At 44.4% G+C, this 20,002-nt stretch overlaps 1 long non-coding RNA gene and 1 other non-coding gene across 2 annotated transcripts; both read right to left on the bottom strand.

Annotated features, from left to right (window-relative positions):
- Window positions 1-4,457: 4,457 nt before the first annotated feature.
- On the bottom strand, window positions 4,458-4,793 carry LOC122030978. Its single transcript, XR_006125691.1, has 3 exons — window positions 4,773-4,793; window positions 4,659-4,682; window positions 4,458-4,558 (listed from the first exon to the last, which is right to left on the bottom strand). It is a non-coding gene; the product is annotated as an uncharacterized LOC122030978 (long non-coding RNA).
- Window positions 4,794-12,587: 7,794 nt separating this feature from the next.
- On the bottom strand, window positions 12,588-12,694 carry LOC122033179. Its single transcript, XR_006126427.1, has one exon. It is a non-coding gene; the product is annotated as a small nucleolar RNA R71 (small nucleolar RNA).
- Window positions 12,695-20,002: the final 7,308 nt, after the last annotated feature.

The raw sequence follows: 20,002 nt of genomic DNA on the forward strand, positions 1-20,002 counted from the left end.
TGACGCCGCCACTTGGTCAAAAGTTCGCTCGAAAACGATATAGAAAAAATGCTCCTTCCAATGTTTGTTGGAGCTCGGCATGCTATCGAAGAGGACGAAACCTATCCTAGATTGAAAAACAAAAGTACCCCACTCGGCCTGCTTGGGATAGTAGAAGTAGTGGAAAATTTTTGGGTCTAAGGGGATGCCGTTCAGTTTGAACAAAACTATCACTCCGCTCAGCAGCCTAATAGAGTTGGGAACTACCTGGCCGAGCGGAATGCGAAAATAATTGCAAACTTCTAAGAGAAACTTGTGGGGTGGAAAACGCAGTCCGGCTAGAAATTGGTCTTGGAAGAAAAGAACGGTGCCGGGCGGCGGTTCATGAGGCCGATCGGCCGGTGTGGCTAACACTATTTGGTGGTCGGTCGGCAGGTCGTAAGTCCGAACGAGACGCAATGCGTCTTCCTCATCAAAGCGACTCTCCATGGTTGCGTACCATAGGCCCGGAGCGCCGCCGGTCGACTGCGAGGTGCTAGTCATGGGCGAAAGACGAGAATACGGGACCGAAAGAGAAGGTTCAAGCAAGGAGTGGAGGAAAACCGACTGAAGGAAACGAGTAACAAAGAGCAGAAAACGTTGGGGAACAAGAAAGAGGGTCTTACGAGCAAGAAAGATGATCGACGAGGGCCTGGGGTTTGCCGAAGAATGGAGGGGCGAGGTCGCCGGAGAAAAAAAAGGAGCAGAGAAGCGCCGGAAGAGGATGAAGCAACAAGGCGGCGGAAACGGAGTCGCGGGCTTTATATCGCCGCCCGGGAGCAACCTCCACCGTCCGATCCAGGTTGTTGATAACAAGGTCATCATCCAGCCGTCCATTTCAAACGGCGGCTGTCCCATCGGAAGTGACGCCACCGCCATACGCTGACAAGCGCATGATCGCCACGTGTTAGCGGGATACTGGCCGCATTTAATGAGCTCCCCTTACCGTGCGCAGTGCACGTGATGAATAGTAGGGGAGAGCATCGAACATGGGGTCCAAGAGACCACAAGGCACGGATCAGATACCGCCGAACGGACGAGCATCATTAGGCCTGGCCGAGCGGCCCAATGCAAGGATCGTTGTTCTGTCAGATCAGCAGTCCAGTCAGTCGGACTTCGCCTCCTTCGACTAGACTCGAAGGGAAGGCAAGTGATCCGGTGGTAAGAGCCCGGGACCCCCCAACGAGGGGTCAACGCCACGTAGAGGTCAAATAGCCAAGCAGCCCGCCGAAGAAGCGTGAGCCGACCGGACTTGGAAGAAATGGACCAGACCGATCGGCTGACTAAGGGACATTCGGTAGTAAACGGCGCCCTGACCGGGTCGGGGTTCCGACGCTCTGTCGAAACAGTAGTTAAGAGCCGAGCGGAAGGACCAGGAAACAATGACACTGTTAACAGTCTCTACATAGCGCCTACTAGAAATCTCCCCAGCACACCAATGTCAACGGCGGACTGGACGCGAGGTGAGTGCCGTCCGGCCAACGCGTAAAAGGAGGAAGGGCCGGCCGGACTCCCCGGATTATGAACAGTAAAGAGGGGGGAACATCTTCTGACAGCCGTCGAATCATATGGCTAGGCCATACTCCTAGCCTGACAACGGGGTGTCCTGTTGTCCCATCGAAGGCGCAATGGGACTGCCGCAGTATGGCGTCAGGTAAGCTCTCTGACAGGTACACGCCGAGGCATGGGCTGCGGACATGCACGCGCCTCGATAGGCGTGTAGGAGCTTTTTCATCACCCTATATAAAGAGCCGTAGACTTCGCCGGAGGTACGCATTCTACAAGCTTGGGAGCTCCTTTTTCCGCCACTTACCTGACTTGAGCGTCGGAGGGTCGCCGCCGGGAACTCCTTCCCGGCCCAACTTCAGTGCAGGTTCGCCGGAGATTTGTGCGGCCAGACGGAGACCTACACCATCGAATAGGAGCGCGCCACGTGCCCAGCATCCTTTGGTTCGGCGGTTCGGACAGGATCAATGAACCAAGTGAATGGTGAGTAAGTGCCTATCACTGGTTACTTGTCTTTCACTGGAAACATTAGGAATTCAAATTTGATGACGACTTGACTAGGACATGGATTGAAACTTGAAGGGTGTTGAGTTACTTTTACACTGTGCACAAGATTCTTATGCTTGAACCATACTTTACTTGTTTCCATGATCATGCTTGTTAATGAAACTTTTTGATAGAATTAAGAAAGTGCACTAGGTTTTATGAATGTGTTGTAGAACATATGAATTTAGACTGCAGCATTTTGCTTGAGGACAAGCAAAGGTTTAAGTCTGGGGGTGTGATGTGCGTAGATTATATACTCTTTTATGTATGTTTTTACACACATTTACATACTTTGAGCATGCTTGATCTATACATTTTTATACTTCCAGCTTTCCTTTTAGCATATTTACTCTTTTGGTTCGGAGATATGCTTTTTGTGCATTTCGCATAGTGAGTCGAAATTGGTGAAGATTATGCGTCCCTCGCAAGCTTGGAAGTAATTGAAGGAGAGAGCATCAGTGTACCACACATGGCCGTGTAGTCTTAACAGAAATGGAAGAGGACATGGCCGTGTGAATCTCACACGGCCGTGTCTTGATTTGAAGAAATCAGAGCAGATGCCTTACATGGCGTGGTGGATCTACACGACTGGTGAGGTTTCCAGAGGCTGCGTGTGGTGGTGGCGTGCATCACACCACCGTGTGAGGTTTCTCCAGAGACCAAGGTGGTGGCCGTGCACCACCACCGTAGCACTTCCGAGAATAGTAGGTCTCGCGCGTGGAGTCACACTCCATGCCGCTTGGCAGAGAGGGAATGGACATGGCTGTGAATCTCACACTACGGCGGTGGAACAAGTGTGGCGCCCGATTTCTCCTCTATTTAAACCTTCCTTCATGAATTGAAAGGGATCTCTCCTTTGGGAGAAGGCAAGATTTGGTGGTTTCTCCCTTTCTTGGGAGGATTTCAGGCGATTCTAAGGGAGTTCTTGACGATTTCGACTCCGGAGCGAGGATTGGATCCGAAGACGAGGCTTCTTCGTAGATAAGTTTTCTCCTTCCCCTTTTCTTGGTTTCTTGGATTGGGGATTTAAGAAATGCTTGTAATCTTTATTTCTTCGGGTATTCTTCCTCGATTCATGGAGTAGATCTTGTATTCTAGGATTAAGGGAGTATTTGTATGATGGATTGATGTAATCTCATATGGATTTGCCATTTTCTTGTTTCAATGACATTGTCTTGCTTGTATCAATTAGATCTTGAATGATTAATGTTGATTTGTGCTTAATTCTCATTCTTGATTGATTGTTTGGATTTCTTGTGGACTTTGTAAAGATAAACTCTCACTCGATCATCCGAGGGATCCACGTGACATGTGCAATCCCGTGTAAGGACGTTTGAGAGATAATCTTAAAGAGGAAATAGGAATATTCAAGAGACTAGGATGGATTTTGTGATTAGTTTCTTGTATCTTGATAGATTAATAAGTTGTGGGCTTCTATGTTGATATCCGAGGAAGGCATAGTAATAGGTGCGCTTCTGTGTAAGGACAACGTAGGTTCATGTCTAATTGATCATATTTAGATACATTTCTCAGTCCTTAGCCGGTTATCTATTGCAAGAGAGAACCGACAACTTTCTACAAGTGTTTGGCAATTGAGGGAAAAGAATTGGTGAACCATTTACATTCAAGAAATCTTACAAAGAAACTGAAACTCCTAGAATATTCCTTTATCATAACCCAAAACACTAAACTCTTGTTTGTTGATCTTTAATATTAGATTTGTTTACCTTCACTTTGCATTTGAAACGATTGGATAGTTGTTTGGCTAATTCGCATTGAGACATTTCTAGTGCTTATTCCAGTTCCTGTGGATACGATAATCTTTTATATTACTTGCGACATTTCCGTACACTTGCGGAGCGTAACAAGACTCCACAATGAAGTCAGCTCCAGTCTCACCCCAAGGAATCTCCTCAGGATTCCTAAACACAACCACAATCTCAGTAAATAACACCAACAAAAAATTCAGTGACAACATCTACTTCTTTCAGAACAGACAATAACATTTTAAACACCTGATGCCAAAGACAGTAACCTCTTTCTCTCCCAAAAGAAGGGTCTTGGAATCCTTCACTTTTATCTCGTGATGCTTCCATTGCCCTTGTACAGTATCATATTTAAACATGTATATCTACAAATGTATCCGAGTTAGAAAGCCAGATCTAAGATACAGCTAAAGAAACATAGTATAAACTAAAAGCATAAAAAATCTAATCCATAGGATCTGCAGTTTGGATCTATATATGTAACAACCATCCACTTCTAAATAATATATTTTGATGGAAGATAAATGAACAAAGCACAATAAATATACAAATCAGACTAGTAAAGCCAAAAGAAAGCATAAAAAAGTAACCGCATAGGTAGATCGACACGCTAAAGAGTACCATGTAATCGGTGGTAATGAATGGATCATTGACGGCAACGAGTTCCACATCCTCACTCTGGAGCGCGACTCTGGCGACCAATCACCCAATCCTACCAAAACCTATAGCGAGCCAACAAAACAAAAGATAAACCCAACAGAAACCAAGATCGACAATAAGTAATTAAAAAGACACTCTTGTGAAACCAAAAAGAAAGCCTACCATTGATGCCAATCTTGATCTTGGCTGCAAAAAGTCATACCAAACAAATGAAAGATGAAACAAAAAAAAAAAGAACAAAAAACAATTAAGGACAATAGAGATGAACAGATATACCCATGGCGGCGAATGGATAAAGATGGGGCGCAACAACGACAGAGATGGGGCTCGATAAAGACGATCGAGGCGCAGCGACAGAGACGATCGAGGTGTAGCGACGGAGACGATTGAGGAGAAGCGGTGGTGGAGATGGGGCACACACGTTTGGGAAAAGTCAAGGCCAGCGACGGTGGTGGCGGAGACGGGGCACGGGCGTTTGGGAAAAGTTAATCTTATCTAGGTTAAACACTACATGATATAAGTTAGATTAATATATTTATTATTTATGATGACATTTATAAATTGTGTCAAGATAGAATATCTAATCAAATATTATATTTTTAAAATTAATTAGTTTTAATAAATGTCGTTATAAAGGATTTATAATGACATTTTATAATAAGTGTCATAAAGAAAATGTTCTAATAGACCATTTTTCTTGTAGTGCTAATACAAGTTTTAGAAAATTCAACAATCTAAATTGGTATTTTAGATATCACAAGAGACAAATTAGAAATATTTCAAAGAAATATATCCCTAAGAAATACCTAATTAATCCAGTTGGCTGGAACCTATATTGGGTTCCGAAGTCTTGTTTAACTTAAACCTTAATTTAGATTTAGCGCTTTTAGTAAGAAAATTAAACGTTTAATTTCTGTATGAGGCTTTGTCTAGAAGTGGTTGATGATCCAATAACCAAGAAGACCTAGTGTCTCACCACAGCGTGGAAGCCAAAATATTAAAATAAAATGTTTATTTGACTAACTAATAAAACATTAAATTAGGATTAGTTAATGCTTTAAAAAAATTTTAAAATATTTTTCTTACTTGGAAATGTCTCAAAAATATTTTGCAAAAATATCTAACTTAGATTTTTTTCTTGGAAAATTTTTTGGATTGAATTTTTTTTCTTAGAAAATTCTCAAAAATATTTTTGCTTGCAAAAACTTAGAAAAATTTCTCAAAAAAATATTTTTTAATTTAAATAGTTAGTCAAAAATATTTTTTCTGCTTGATTTTTTTTTTACTTCGATTTTTTTTAACTTAGAAATTTTAACAAAATTTTTCAGTATTATTAAAATTTTCAAAGTTTTCAAAATTTGAAAGAGTTATTTCAAAATTTTCTACCCTTAGATTTTTCTTAGTACCCCATTTTTATGTGATAAAAGGGGGAGAAGGAAAAGTTTAAGTCTAGGGGGAGGTAGATTCAAATTTTTTTTTTTTTGCACTTTATTGCGGAATATATTATTTTTACTTTATGTTTCTTTACCTTAGCTTAACTTGGGTTGCTCACATCAAAAAGGGGGAGATTGTTGGAACCCCAAGGTTATTTTGATGTGATAAACCAAGTTAGGTTAAGTCCTGTGGTGTTTTAACCTTGTGTCTAAGTGTGCAGGAGCTTAGGAACACAAGAAGTCAAGTAAAAGACGCAGCTAGCGAGAAGGACGACACAGGAGAGAGTCGACGGGCTTGGTGCATCCGAGGGACGAGGTGTTATGGAAGAGTACGCCGGCGGACGAGAAGGAAGCGCACGACGTTTTCGAGGGACGAGAAGCCGGAGCGGAAGGTTGCTCAAGAAGGCTGATATTGGGTTTGGGTGAGCCTTATTTCAGTTGGCTGAAATCACCCAAGCGAGAGGAGCTGGAGTGGAAGACTCGCACCGAGGCGACCAGAACCAGAGCATAGAGCCCAGACCGCAAAAAGTCAACAATGTTGACTTTAAGGGTCTGGGCACCCGGAACCCTTCCGGGCGCTCGGAATGCAACTTTGACCAGATCATGTTTGACTGTGATCCGTTGCGAAGGGGATAAAGTTTTATCCCCTTTCAAGCGCCTGGAACCCTCCAGGTGCCCTGACCAAGGCTATAAATACAACATTGGTCCAAAAGCTAATGAACAAGCAATTAGCATTACAACACTTATGCACTCTTCTTTTAGTTTAAGCTTCTCATTTCTGTACTTTCATGTAAGAGGCTTCTCCACCTGAAGGAGATACTTAGTGTGATTCATTCCTTGGATTAACAACCTCCCCGGTTGTAACCAAGTCAAAACCATGAGCCTAGTCTTTTTAGTTTCTTTCTTTAATTAATTTAGGCAAGTGTTCTTTTAAAGTTCGAGAAGGGTTTTATTTTTATATTGTTCAGGGCTATTCAACCCCCTTCTAGCTGGCCACCGAGGGTCCAACAACTCCAATTGAGCCATGAAGTCATACGCTCAGCGGTTGAAGATCCACACCGTAGGATGCAGCAAGGAGAAGGCTAAAGGCCCCCAGATCAGCTTCGGCCCTAAAGACTTGGAGGGAGTAGAGATCCCTCATGATGATGCTCTGATCATCCGAGCGGTGATCGCTAACTACACCATTCACCGAACCTTCGTCGACACGGGGAGTTCGGTGAACATCATCTTCAAAAAGGCGTTCGATTAGCTACAGATTGATCAAAGCGAGCTGCTGCCCATGGCGACCCTGCTTTACGGATTCACAGGCAATGAAGTTTTGCCGATCGGCCAAGCAAGGTTGGCAATCTCGCTGGGAGAAGAGCCGTTGAGGAGGACCCAGACCAACAACTTCATAGTGGTGGACGCACTATCGACCTATAACGTTATCTTGGGCCGACCGACCCTCAACGAGTTCTGGGCGGTGGTGTCAACTTACTGCCAGAAGATAAAGTTTCCAGTGGATGATCAAGTGGGCGGGGTCAAAGGCGACCAACTAGCTGCTCGGCACTGCTATGTGGAGATGGTCAAGACCGAGGCAAAACCCGCTCGGAAGACTCCTCGGCTAGAGGTAAACACTATCACTGAGAAGTTTCCCACTCTAGTATACGAAGAAAAAGAGGAGGTCCAGATCCATTCCAGCCGAGCGGAGGCAACAACCTTCATCGTCGCTGACCTGGAGGAGGAGAAGAAGACAGAGCTGGTCGCTTGCCTTAAATTAAATCACGACGTATTCACCTGGTCGACCCATGAGCTTCCCGGCATCTCCCCGAGCATGGCTCAGCATGAGCTTCACGTCCGACTAGGCGCTCGGTCGATGAAGCAAAGGAAAAGCACTTTCAGTGCGGAGCAGAACGTGATTATCCGGGCAGAGATAGAGAAACTACTGGAGGCCGACATATCAAGCAAGTCCAATTCCCGAGCTGGCTAGCCAATGTCATGCTAGTCTCCATACCGGGCAACAAATGGCAGGTCTACATCGACTTCTATGATTTAAACAAGGCATGCTCAGAGGACTTCTATCTGTTGCCCAGGATAGACCAAATGATGGACTAGACGGTGGGTTGTGAGTTGATCTGCATGCTTGATGCGTATCAAGGGTACCACCAAGTGCTGCTCGCCAACGGGGACCAGGAAAAGGTCAGCTTCATTATGACCGATGAAACATACTGCTACAACGTCATGCCATTCGGACTAAAGAATGCCGGAGCCACCTACCAGAGGCTGATGAACAAAGTGTTCCGACGGCAGATCGACCGTAATATGGAGGTATACGTTGACGACATATTGATCAAATCTCTCCGAGCTGCTGACTTATGCGCAGATATCAATGAGACTCACCGGATGTTGAGGACATATGGAATAAAGCTGAACCCGAGCAAGTGTTTGTTCGGCACGAAGAGTGGCCACTTCCTGGGCTACATAGTCATCGAGCGGGGCATCGAGGCCAATCCGAGCAAGGTCCAAGATTTGCAAAACATGCCTCTGCCTCGGAATTTGAAGGAAGCTCAGAGGCTGACCGGTCAGTTCACAGCACTATCCAGGTTTATATCTAAGTCATCTGATCAGAGTCTGCCGTTCTTCAAGGTGCTTCACTGGGCTACAAAATTCCAATGGGACGTCGACTGTGACCGGGTGCTGGAGGAGCTGAAGGAGTATCTGAACTCACTGTCTGTATTAGCCAAGCCGGTTGTGGGTAAGTCACTCTGGATCTACTTGACATCCAATGAGCATGCGGTTGGGTCAGCTCTAGTTAGGTAGAACGACCAAGAGCAGCAACCTGTATATTTTTTGAGCCATATATTAAAAGATGCTGAGTCTCGCTACACTGGTCTCGAAAAGTTGGCTTATGCATTAATACTCACCGCACAGAGGCTTTGCCCGTACTTCCTGGCGCACTCAATAATTGTAATGACTAACAGCGCTTTAGGAAGAGTCCTCCTTAATCCGTAGGCACCCGGACGACTGATTAAGTGGACGATAGAGCTTAGTGAGTTTAACATTCAGTATCAACCCCGATCGGCGATCAAGGCTCAGGCCTTGGCAGATTTCATCATAGAAGTTCAGAATGACAAGCTGGCAGCGACATGGAAAATATATGTGGACGACTCATCCACTCGATAGGGTAGCGGGATCGACATATTGCTTATCTCACCGTGGGAGGACCGGATGCAGCTATTCGTTCGGCTAGACTACCGAGCCACTGATAACAAAGCAGAATATAAGGCGCTGATAGACGGCCTACAAGCAGCTCGGCACGTGGGAGCAGTCAAATTCCTCATCCACTCAGACTCCCAGCTCGCCGCCTAGCAGCTATCCGGGACATTTGAGATAAGCAACGCTCGGCTAAGGCTCTATGCAGAGGCTTTCGAGAAACTGAAGGCTAACTTCTAGGAGGTCATTATATAGAAGATCCCCCGATTGGAGAACTAGGTGGTGGATGAGTTAGCGAAGTTAGCCAGTTTGTTGACGCTGATCGTCATAGGTCAGCCGATCGAGCAAGTCTCACTTGTGGCGTACATTGACCAAATGGAGGGAATAACCTTCCCGAATGACTTGAGGATGACCTTGATAGAGTTCTTGCGGTCAGGAGATGCACCTGCCGATCCGGAAGAAGCTCACTTGCTGAAGAAGAGGGCCGGACGATTTACCTTGATCGGGGGCTAGCTTTACAAAAGAGCCTTCTCCAGGCCCCTCCTCAAGTGCATCGGATCGGAAGACGTCGAGTACATCCTGAAGGAGGTGCACCAAGGCTCTTGCGAAGGTCACCCGGGCAGCCATGCACTAGCCCAAAAGATACTCCTGGCCGGATATTTATGGCCGACCCTCCAAGAGGATGCCGCTCAGACGATGGCCACCTACTTGTCCTGCCAGAACTATCACAACATGTTGTACCGAACGACCGAGGAAATGAAAGCGTCCACGGTATATTGCCCGTTTGACCAATGGGGCATGGACATCATTGGACCTTTTCCCATGACGACAGGTTAGCGGATGTTTTTACTCATTACGGTGGAGTACTTCTTGAAGTGGGTCGAATCCGAGCAGCTGGCAAGAATCACCGAGCAGATGATCATCAAATTTATTTAGCAAAACATTATTTGCCAGTTCGGAATCCCACGTCGACTCGTATTCAACAACGGAAGGCAGTTCGTCGGCCGGGAGCTTAGAGAATGGTGTGAAGGCTATGATATCCAACAAGTCTTCACCTCGGTGTCCTACCCTCAGGGCAACGGGCAAGCTGAAGTCACCAATCAGGAGATCCTCAAAGTCTTACTAATGTGCGTAGATTTTATACACTTGTTTAGCATGTTTTGACGCACATTCCAATATTTTATGCATGCTTTATCTATGCATTTTCATACTTCTTGCTTTACTTTTAGCATATTTACTCTGTTTTGTTCGGAGATTTGCTCTTGTGCATTTTCTGTCTATAGGAGTCAAATTTGGAAAGGAAATGATGTTCATGGTGAATTTGATCAACGAACGAAGAAAGTCAGTGCCAACCATGTGTGCCACACGACCATATCAAAGAAACAGGAAGGAAAATGATCTTGGCCGTATGGAGCAGACTAGGTGTACAGCATCAACAGGAGAGGGGGCTGACATGGCCATGTGATATCACACAACCGTGTCACTTTTGAAGTAAAGTGAGAACATGGCCGTGTAGATCTACACGACCGTGCAGCCCTTCTAGAGGCCAAGCATTGCCAGGCCGTGTGTGCCACACGGCCGTGTAACCTTTCTAGAGACCAAGACTGGCACGACCGTGTGTGCCACACGGCCGTGTGAGCTGTCCAGAGGTGGAGCATGGCACGACCGAGTGAATCTCACACGATCGTGTGACTCTGGCCCAGAGCAAAACAGGCGAGGCCGTCTGAGGTCCACACGGCACGGGCCGTGTGGTCCCCAAACCCCTTGCTCTATTTAAAGGGATTCTTCCTCTTTGAAAGGGGGAGGCTCTCCCTTTGGGGAGATCCAATCTGAAGGTTCTTCTCCATCTTTTGGGTGTCAATCCGGCGATTTAAGGACGTCTCCATTTCCAATTCGACGCTGATAGCAAGGATTGGTTTCGAAGATTACTCGGTGTCTCTAGATAAGCATTTCTTTTCTATCTTCTTGATTTGGATCGAAATGTTTACGATCTTCTTGTCTTCGGATCTTTTCTTTTGTTCTATGGAGTAGATCTCCTTGTTCTAGGATGAAGGGAGTATTTGTGATGTGAATTGATGTATGAAATCAAGGACTTGCCAACTTCTTGTTTCAATGATGTTGTTATGTTTTGCATCAATTCAATCTTGTGCGAATTGCTGTGTTTGGATCTAATTACCATTCTTGATTGGATGTTTGTAATTCTTATGGATCTTGTAGAGGAATTCTCTAGGTTGTATGGCCGAGGGGCGTCGTGACAGGGCTGCCCCATTAACGGACATCTTGGGTATCACCTTGAAGGGTGAAGCAAGAATCTTCAAAGAAGTGGGATAGATAGATGAACTGATCCCTATATCTTGATGTGAATTGATTAGTAATGTGTTTCTATGTTTTATAACCAAGGGGCGTCGTGACAGGGCTGCCCCGCTAACAGACTTCATAGGGGTCATTACTATTTAGTTACTTAAGGTGTAGATATAAGTCCCTTGTCGGTGTTTCATATAGGAGATAACCGACGACTTCTTACAAATACATGACAATTGAGGATATAATTGGTAAAATCATATTACATTGATAAGTATCACAAAGAAACCAAATCTCCTAGAACTTTCTTAAAACCTAGTTTCTACATTACTTTTCTATTTCCATTTTCTAGTTGCTTTTAGTACATGTAATTCTTAGTTGACTGTTTAGCTAATTCGCTTTGAGATATCTTTAGTGGTTATAACCAGTGCTTGTGGATATGATATCTTTTATATTACTGACGACGTAATCATACACTTGCGGTTCGTTACAAGTTTTTGGCGCCGTTGCCGGGGACTACGTCTATAACATTAGAGATTATCATTTGAGTTAGACTAAACTGTTCTTTGTTTTTCTCACATCTAACTTGTAACTAGTTTTGTAATTCTGTTCTTTAATTTTTCTTTGCATTCTTTTACTCTTTTTGTTTGTGAATCAAATTATGTAATCTTGTTCTTATATGCGAAGATCTAACTTTGTAGGTGATCTATTACCTTTTGATCCCGAAATTGATAGAACCTTTCATAAAAGGAGAACCTCACAAAGACATTTAGAAGAACAAGTACATTCAAATATGACAAACAAACCGCTTAAAGATTACGCATCACCTTATGCCAGAGGATTTCGTTCTAGCATCACAAGACCCTCTGTTGAAGATAATAATTTTGAGATCAAGCCTGCGATAATCAGTATGGTCCAACAGAATCAATTTGGGGGTGGACCACATGAAGATCCTAATCAACACTTGGAAGTTTTTTATGAAATCCGCGGAACGATGAAGATGAATGGTGTTCCATCTGAAGTCGTGAGATTATTATTGTTTGAGTTTTCTTTAAGAGATAAAGTCAAGCAATGGCTAAATTCACTACCAGCAAATAACATTACCACTTGGGAACAATGTGAGCAATAATTCCTTGATAAATTCTATCCTCCAAGCAAGACAGCTCATATGAGAAATTTAATTACAAGCTTCAAACAATCAGACTCAGAATATTTATTTGAAGCATGAGATAGATATAATAACATGCTCAGACAATGGCCACACCATGGATTTGAAAGATGGTTAGTGTTGCACACATTTTATAATTGCATCAATTATCACACAAAGGTGTCCCTAGATTCAGCAGCTAGAGGGGCACTTATGAATAAAAGTTTAGAGGTGAAGATATTGTAGAGTGTAACCCGCCTCCTCTCAGAGGTCAGGCCGGCTCTACCATCTAGTGCTAAATTACTATTAAATCGATTGATTAAAATTTTACTAAACCGACATCGAAATTCTAAATTGAACTTAATATTAGGTGTACCTAGGTTTCACATGCTAGGGAAGATAATCTATGCCTCCGGATGTCTCCCGCTAGTCCTGCAGTCATCAATCCATGGATCGATGGGCTATCGATTGGCGATCCGTTGTGACACTGATGACACCTGGCAGCAGAATCGCCGACGGTCGACCGATCCATAATCTATAAAGCTATGTCATGGGGCGTCCGGATCGAGAATCAGAGATGGCGTTCACCGTGTGCTTCGATCGTCGCGATCACCGTCCAGGCCGATCGCGGTGGCGATCATATGATCGCTTATGCGTAACTCTCTGCGGTGGCCATATTCGGATTCGTCCGGATCGACCGACCGATCCAAGCACTAATGTGTCTGGATCTCGATCGATCCAGATCGATCTGGGTTTCTGATTTCAAATCAGAACCCCTGATTTCAGCACTGTTTTGTGCCTTAATCACCTTACAAGTTCTAAAATGACTAAGAAACATTCTAACAATGACAACTAACATTCTAACATCATAAAAGAAGGGTTCTAAGCATAATAGAGTGCATGGCTAACTAATTCATAGTGATTAACAACCAGAGTGCAAATAATAAAATACTATAAAGTTCTGATGCTTAAACAAAGCTTGCTAAAATTCCCTAGAATCTTTTATTCCAAGTTCCTGCCACACACACCATCTCTGCATTGTCCTCCAGCTTCCTTTGCTAATCCATCTTTCCTTTACCTTTATCTGCAGTATAAGGAAAATAGAATCTGTAAGCTTAAAGCTTAGTAAGAAACCATCTACCTCACAAAAATATGCATACGATGCTAATAATGATTTTAAAACATGCTATTTAAAACATATGCTGAACATGTAAAAGATGACATGGCATACAATCATTCAAACATGTATATCAAACTGAACGTGGAGTTATCATGCATATTCAAAGGGAAAAACTAAGCTGGAGCATGATACTGAGCTAAGCTATTACTGATCTGATACTAAAACTGTACTGAATTCATATAACTATTTTATGAACTTTTGAAAACTACATACATAATAGTTCAAAATAATAATCATGCTGCTGTTTGGGCCCGACAACTGTACCTGCTGTACGCGCATCCCTAACTAGACCCGGGTTTGCAAGTCCCGAATTTAGAAAGGTTACTAGGTTATCTGAACCTAGGGACCGACTGTGGGAGCCCAACCCAATGGATATCTAATCCTGTACAGTGCCACTGAAAAGTAAAATACTGAATAGCTGTACTATTTTATTTAGCTGTTTCTAGGTTATCTGAACCTAGAGCTAGGTTGTCTGAACCTAGAGGCGACTGTGGGAGCCCACCCATTGGACATCTAGTCCCATGAAAGCTGTAATAAAGCTAATTAACTGGATCAATACGTTTATACGACATTTAACTGAGCTGAATAAATACCCACTGAATCAAAAGTTGTCCTAGTCTTTTTATCGAGCATTTGGTGTGTTCTAACTCTCCTCTCTAGTAGGGAGACCGCCTTTAGGCACCCGACAATGTCTAAAACCTCAAACTGAAGAGGGAAAACGCGTCCGGCCCATCTAAAGGTGCTCGACTAATCCCTAAAGCTGCGGGGAGGGTTAAATACACCCTAGATGTCGACAAAAATCCGAGTATAACTAATCTAAAAGCATGCATTCAAACGAAAGCTACTTATACTGCAGGTGAGGGGTTTCTTACCTAGTACGCTAATTTCCTTACAATTCTATTCGCTAGAATTCCGGTGGAGACGACTTCTCGACGATCTTCTCGCGTCTAAGCGTTCCCCTTGCGAAGGAGAGCGTCCTCGTGCCGGAGTTATCACTGAAAGATGTCCTTGAGGCCCTAGGGAGAGAACCCTAGGGTGTTCTTGTGGTTGGCGCCGAGAGAAGGAGAGGGGCGGCGTGTAAGGTGAGGTCTCGGTGGAGAATTCCCGAACCAAAGAAAAATAAACCAAACCCACTCAAGTTTTCTATTTATATTAAGTGGGTATTTCGGCCCAACTCTAATATAAATATTATTGATTCCCTTTCCTTTCAGCACGGCCCTGCTGGGTTCAACTGGTTACTAGCATTATCCCTAAGCCATAGGTCTCGGGTTCAATCCCCGCTTAGGCTATTTTGCTTTTCTAATTATTTTTTCTACTTCCGCTACTCTAAAAATTCTGGAAAAATATCTAAAAATTCCAGAATAATTATAGAATATTTCTAAAATAGTTTTGAGAATTTTGGAGCTCCATACCTTATAAAAGTTCATCCTCGAACTTAGAATAATTCTGGCTGCTGTGTGACTATGCCAAATAACTTTGACTAATGGTACTTCCTTGTTCCGAATTTCTTAACCGCTTGCCTATTATCCGAATAGGCCGATCAGCCGAGGTCTTCATGATCCCACTGAGGGCTCAATCACCGGTGGCATTTGGGATATGCTTCTTCATAGAGACATGAAATACATCGTGTATTGCTCACGGGTAGCTCTAACTCATATGCTACTTTGCCCACTTCTCATCGATAAGGTAGATCCCACATATCTCGGGACTTAGCTTGCCTCTTCCCAAAACGCATACTCCTTCATGGGAGCTACTACAGGACACCATCGCTGATCAAAACTCAATCCATTACGTAGATAGCTTCCTCTCGCGGCTCTGACTGAGCTCCTTCCTTGCGTCCCTGGGCAATGAGCTCCCAGATACTAGATCTGTCAAGCTCTAGTTCTTCTGCTCACCACTCTCATACCAGAGATTGAGATCTACACCTCCCCCATAGAGAGCCTCATAAGGTGCCATACCGATAGTGGCTCGATAGATTGTTGTTGTGCAAATTCGCTAAACTCGGATATTTGCACCAACTTCTTGAAATCTAGGGCACATGCTCGAGCATATCTTCGAGTGCATTTACTCCGTCAATCACATCCGTCATGTGACGAAGGATGGAAGTAAGCAAAGCAACTTTTGCCCAGATGCACACAAGTGTGATGTGAATCTAACCGAAATAATGGTTCGTGGGACTCATGTAGTCTAACGATCTCCTTGAGATACAACCGAGCTAGTGCTCCATGGAGTAGGATATCCTAATAGCTAAGAAGTGGGTTGATTTAGTCAATCCGACTATTACCCGGATGGTATCAAAACCATTCGTGGTTCCGTAATCCCACTATAAAATCCATAGAAATGTCTTCCCACTTCCATTCTGTATCCGAATAGGCCGCAAAACTCCTCTTGGTCTTCGTATTCGCCTTAACCTCCGATAAAGTTATATCGAGCGATGTCTCTTCATCCTGTGCCACCAAAACGCTTCAAGTCCGACATTTTGGTGGAGCCAGATGCATCGCGAGGGAGTCTTGTGAGCCTCTAGGATTTTCTCTCTAGTTCCTCCCGATCGAACACATAACTCGCCAAAATACAACACCCCGCTATTTGACACTCTAAACTCTCCACTTTCATTCGCTAATCCTAGCTTGATTTTCTCGAATTTCGTGATCCTGTCTCGAGTCTCTGATGTCACCAAGCAAGGTCGACTCTAAGGTCATAGTAGAGAGTCCAACTATGAGTTCGAGACCGAAATCTGTGATCTCCTTTTGGGTGGTGACATGGCTGCTAGAGATAATAAGGTAGCACTGGACTTTCGCTAAGTGCATCTACCCTATTTGCTTTCCCCGGTGGTAGAGGATGTCTATATCGTAGTCCTTGACCATCTCTACTGTCGCATATTCAGATCCTTCCGAGTGAAGAAGTACTTCGATTCGATGATTTGTATACACTCTGCACTGCGCCCCATACAAGTAATGTCTCCAATTTTTAGAGTGAACACCACTGCTGCAAGCTCAAGGTCATGAGTAGGGTAATTCTTCTCATAGTCCTTGAGTTGTCTGAGGCATAGGCTATCACCTTGCCATTTTGCATCGATCGCTCCTAGTCCAATTTGGAGGCATCACCATGTATTTTTCGGTAGAGTCGAATAGGTGTACTGGTCAATCTCCTTTTCACCAACTCTTCTCCGTCCACCGAAATTTTCTGTTCTTTCCGTAAGAGCTGGGGAGGCTATCTCGGAGAAGTCCTCTCTAATCTAATCAGAAAGCTTCGATCTCACCGTGGGTTTTTTTCTATCGGGTCTACCATGATACCATCCTTTGAGATGATGTGACCCGGGAAGGACACCTGATCTAACCAAAATTCACATTTTGTGAACTTGGCGTACAACCGATTCTCGCTAAAGGGTCTGCAAGAGTGTTCTTCCCGAGTTTCTGAATAGATAAGAATGTCGATGAACACGATAACAAACTTATCTAAGTATTCTCTGAATACCCTATTCATGAGGTCCATGAAAGTAGCTGTGTCACGCTAAAGGGCATGACTACGAACTCATAATGTCCGCATCTGGTCCTGAATGCTGTCTTGGGTATATTTAACCTTCACCGATGATAACCCGATCTGAGGTCTATCTTAGAGAACACTTTGCTCCCTTTAGCTGATCGAACAAGTCGTCATACATGTTCTTGATGGTAACTTGGTTCAACGCTCTGTAATCTATACAGGCGCATGCTCCCGTCCTTCTTCTTCACGAACAATACAGGTGCTCCCATGGTGAGTGACTAGGACGATGAAGCCCTTCCTGTAGTTGCTCATGAAGTTCCTTCAGTTCTATTAAGGTGCTTTGGAGATAGGATTTGTACCGGAATGAGCTCTATCTCAAATTCGATCTCCTTTCGTGCTAGGCCCTGTAACTCTTGAAGACTGGTAGTCACATACAACTCGCTAGTCTGGTCCTTGACCGGTACTCGACTACGTGTGCTAAGAACCCCGCATCCCGAATCCATCAACCTCTGTTAGCTGAGAGAAACTTCTTGGCCTTTCTTCTTGGTTCCCGATGTATTGTGTTTACTCGTTGAATATGACTACGGACTCTATGGAAGCACCGTGATCCGATCGTGAAGTCCATTCCAAAATGACATCGTAGTCATCATATCTAGCACTATCGATCTCAAAAGAGTTCTCCGCTATAATAAGCGCTGAGCCGTAGATGCCATAATCTCTCCCGAAGGTACCTCTGGAGGTATTGCTAACTTGTTTGCGAATGCCCGGCTATATAAGAATGGGTTGCCCCTGATCGAATAAGACATTGCTATTTGTCAAAAATACTAATCGACCATAACGCCGAGGCATTTGCTACGTCCTCTCCGTGAGTGAGTAGATCCTCGCATTGGTCATAGCCGAGGGGCTTCTAATGCCTGTGATGTGTGGGCCATCTAAAGCGGCTGCATCGATGTAACGAGCTAGCCTTCGAATCGAGGAAGAGGCGGTCTTGTTTGGGCACCGCTAGCCACCCCTCTTGTCCACATTCAAGCATCCTCGTGTGCCCTTACGACAAACTCCGGGATGGAATTTCCCACAAATAGCACACTTTGATAACTGGCCGCCAGTGGTCCTCCTTTGGGTAACTCCTGTTTGCGCGGAGTTCCCTTTCCGCTAGAGCCATGAGAGGCTGCGGGTACCGAGCCTCGACCCTTAGGTTCCGAGAGGATTTTCGCTGATACTATTCTCGTAGTGGGTCAAGCTGACTAGTTCTTCGGTTTGCGGCATGTGGATGCCGCCACCACGTTCATTGCTATTTCCTCGGCATCTTGAGCATCAACCGACTCGCTCTTTTTCGACTAGTTCGGGCATAAACGAGCCAACCTGTTGAATTTCTTCACGGCTTCCTCCATCGAAAGGTTGCCCTGACGAAACTCGTGAACTCGTCATAGTGGCGGTTCGTGACCCACATGTGAAAGAATTCCTCAAAGAACTCCTTCTCAAGTCAGCCCACAACTTCCCATCACATGCGTGCATCTCCTGTCAGGCAGAAGGAGGCACACTTCACCTTCTCGTGTTCGGGCCAGTTTGAACCAAGCTTGTGCATCCCATGGTTCACTAGTGCCCGAGAAGTTCTCGCTTGACTCTCGGATCACATAGGCTTCTCCCGCCTGCCTTGCTGGGCCACTGTGTCAGGGTGGACTGTGGAACCTCTAAGACCACCGGTGTCGTAAGGTTCGGTTCCAGTGAGAGTGTTCTGCCGACTAGCCTTTAAGGTGGCTATTTCCTGTCGCTTTGTAACTAAGCCACTAGTGTAGGTGCAGGGAGGCAATCAACCGCCCGCCTCATGGTGCTCGAGAGTCGGTGTCCTTCTAGTCGGCCCTCGTGCCATTTCTAAAGACATGGAGGACAGGACATGCATAACTAATACAATTATAATCGTATAACTATTGCTATCATGTTATATACTATCACATATTAACATGCATCAATTATTTATAAACATGAGCTATAACAAGAAAGCAAGAAACATAAATAAAGAGGTATTCTTACTTGGAAGTTGTTGCTGATGTGTGTGTAGGAAGTATGGAACACCGCTCTGATACCACAGACTGTGAGGCCGATCGCTACATTATGCCGTGCTAAATTACTATTGCGAAACTGGATTGATTAAAATTTTACTAAACCGATTCTTGTAAAATCTGAACTTAATATTCGTGTACCTAGGAGTTATACACATGCTAGGAAGATAATCTATGCCTCCTGGATGTCCTGCTGTAATAAAGCATTTCAATCGATCCATGGATCGATTTAGCTGGATCGATCCGTGATCGATCCAAAGTATGGCCTGATCGATCGGCCGACCGATCCAGTATGTATGGATCAGGTCCCTGATCGGTCTACCAACCGATCCGAGACCCCCTGATCGATCGGCTGACCGATCAGTGAGCCACGATCCAGCTCCTGATCGATCTCGGTCGGCTGACCGATCCATAACAGACGCTAACTCTCTGTTCGCATCTGGATCAGTTGGCTGACCGATCCAGTGGCACATCCTAATTCTGATCGATCTGTAGATCGATCTGGGTTTCTGATTTCAAATCAGAACCCCTGATTTCAACACTGTTTCGTGCCTTAATTACCTTACAAGTTCTCAAATGACTAAGAAACATTCTAACAATGACAACTAACATTCTAACATCATAAAAGAAGGGTTCTAAGCATAATAGAGTGCATGGCTAACTAATTCATAGTGATTAACAACTAGAGTGCAAATAATAAAATACTATAA

Source organism: Zingiber officinale, chromosome 11A (genome assembly GCF_018446385.1).
Source record: "Zingiber officinale cultivar Zhangliang chromosome 11A, Zo_v1.1, whole genome shotgun sequence".
In the NCBI taxonomy this organism is placed as follows: Eukaryota; Viridiplantae; Streptophyta; class Magnoliopsida; order Zingiberales; family Zingiberaceae; genus Zingiber; species Zingiber officinale.